Source organism: Haliotis rubra, unplaced genomic scaffold (assembly GCF_003918875.1).
Source record: "Haliotis rubra isolate DU_JTF1 unplaced genomic scaffold, ASM391887v1 Scf1029, whole genome shotgun sequence".
Lineage (NCBI taxonomy): Eukaryota > Metazoa > Mollusca > Gastropoda > Lepetellida > Haliotidae > Haliotis > Haliotis rubra.
The window spans coordinates 142511-145000 of NW_025764925.1; positions in this window are offsets into that span (position 1 = coordinate 142511).

A 2490-nucleotide genomic window follows, 5' to 3' on the forward strand; every position below is an offset into this window, starting at 1 on the left:
TGTGTCCTGAAAGTTTGTTAACTGACCATTGAAACTCGTGAAAACGGGTGAAAATGAACTGTACACCACCCCACTCCTTTCTCAAAAAGCTGTATCCGCCCCTGGTGCTGGTCACATCACTGTTGGGTAGGAGGAGGTGCTTTCAGATTTATAAGTCATATATATTAAAGTATATATGATTCTAATGTACCATTAGCTCACACTCTGGGCTCGCCTACCTTGGAAAGTGAGGGGAATGAGTGAGTTTAGTTTTACCCCGCACTCAGCAAAATTCCCGATACATGGCGGCCGTCTGTAAATAATTGAGTCTGGACCAGACGATCTAATGATTAACAGTATGAGCATCGATACGATGGGATACGATGACATGTGTCAACCAAGTCAGCGGGCCAGGCCTTCCGATCCCGTTAGTAGCCTCTTACGACAAGAATGTGTTATTGAAGATCTATTCACGGGTCGGAATGTGAAGAGACCGGTACGAATCTAGGAATTGAGTGAGTGAGTAAGTTTAGTTTTTCGCCGCTTTTAGCAATATTCCAGCAATATCACGGCTTCACACATAGTACCCATAGTGGGGAATCGAACCCGGGTCTTCGGCGTGACGAACGAACTCTTTAGCCACTAGGCTACCCCACTGCTCCTTTTATGAGCTGCATGGCACGATTTTCAAAAATCTTACCGATACGAACACCCGTTTGAAAGCAGACAACAAGATTTACCAGTTACTTCCTACTACGGGTGACTATTGAGGGGGGAACAACTATTGCGATAGTGATAGTCTATTGCAAAGCACTATTGCGATAGTGATAGTCTATTGCGACCAACTATTGCAATATTATTGCAATAATGTTTTTTCTCCTTGAATTGTCTTATTTGAGGTCATTTCCCAAATGAATGTATAGTTTATATGAAATAAAACAAGTTGAAGAAGTGTCAGTCTGTTTTAATAACTGGCAAGAAACCAGATCATGTCAACAGTTAAAACATAAACTTATTGTTATTCACAATTTCAAACTCAGTCGCATGCCGTGTTTGCCGTAATGTTTAACAGGTAGCAGGGTAGATAACTCTAAATCAAAGTGAACGAATCTGGTACGTCCTGTATGTTGCACTGCGCATTTACCAACAGAAGTCAATTACTAAACTATCGATAGTCACACATACTATCGATGCATCGATAATATTTCGTTTCTACCATCGATTAATTGCTATCGAAGACTCAACAATCGCAATCCATCGATAGTTCGATGCATCGTTACAGAGAGGGAGAGAGAAATTATTTTATTATTGTGTCACGCAGATGTTTACGTAATATATAAAATCTTCTGTATCACATATGTAACATCTGCCCGGACTTTACAGGCCTACGAGACACATAAAATCCATAAAACAATGCACAGATAAAATATATCCCTATACACACATAGTAAAACTTAGAGATAAGATGGATGGTGTAATATCATATGTTATAATAATTTTCTTCTTTTAAACATAAGTAACACTGAAGCAGCTAAGGAATATACTAGGTTATCACATTCCATAATAAAAATAGTTACAGCCCTACTTCCTACTACCCATCCGGAACTGACGCCATAGGAAATTGCCTGATGTCGCCATGGTAACACACACTGTGTGGGAATGTCCCGAGGTATTAGATTACTGCAAGTATGGATTTCTGTGTCGAAAGTTTAATCCAGCTACGTATTAAACACCTTGTTTGTATTCGTTTATAAAATGGTAATGAAAATTTATTATGATACATTTCTAGTTCTTTCTTACGTCGGAAGATTGCTTAAGTTCGAATCAGGGGCAGGCATTAATTATCATCCTTGGTTTGATATGTAACCGTCTTCATCTATTTTACAGAAACATGTGCACAGGCTTCTGTTCAAACAGTTGTTTAAACTGCTTGTGGTGTAGTGGTTAGAGCGTCCGCCCGGAGAGCCGAAGGTCGCGGGTTCGATCCCCGACCGCGTCATACCAAAAGACGTTAAAATATGGTACTTGTTTGTCCCTGCCTGGCGCTTTGCATTAATGGGTACAACAAGGACTGGTCGGCTCGGAGTCAGTATAATGTGTCTGAGTGGGGTATTCATGCTTCACTGCGGTATGGTATCTCAGTGGGCTAGCACTACAAAACCAGCTTCAGTCTGGGCTAGTACAAGCAGCCGCACATACACATACACACGCATGCACGTCGTCATATAAGCGAAATATTCACAAGGACGACGTAAAACCCAATTTCACCTCACCTCACAACATTCACGGCCTTAGTGAAGCCTTGGAAAGATTGTATTGTATGAATACACAATGCCATTTAGAAAGTGGTCAAATGTAACATTGGTTATGTTATGATTACACTTTCTCCGAAAAGTACTGTTACAGATTTTAGCACTTTTATTGGGATAACTTCCAACTTCGAACCCACACCCTCAGAATCAGGCACCTCATCGCCAGCACACAAAGACAGCTGTCTAGCCCCCACAAAAT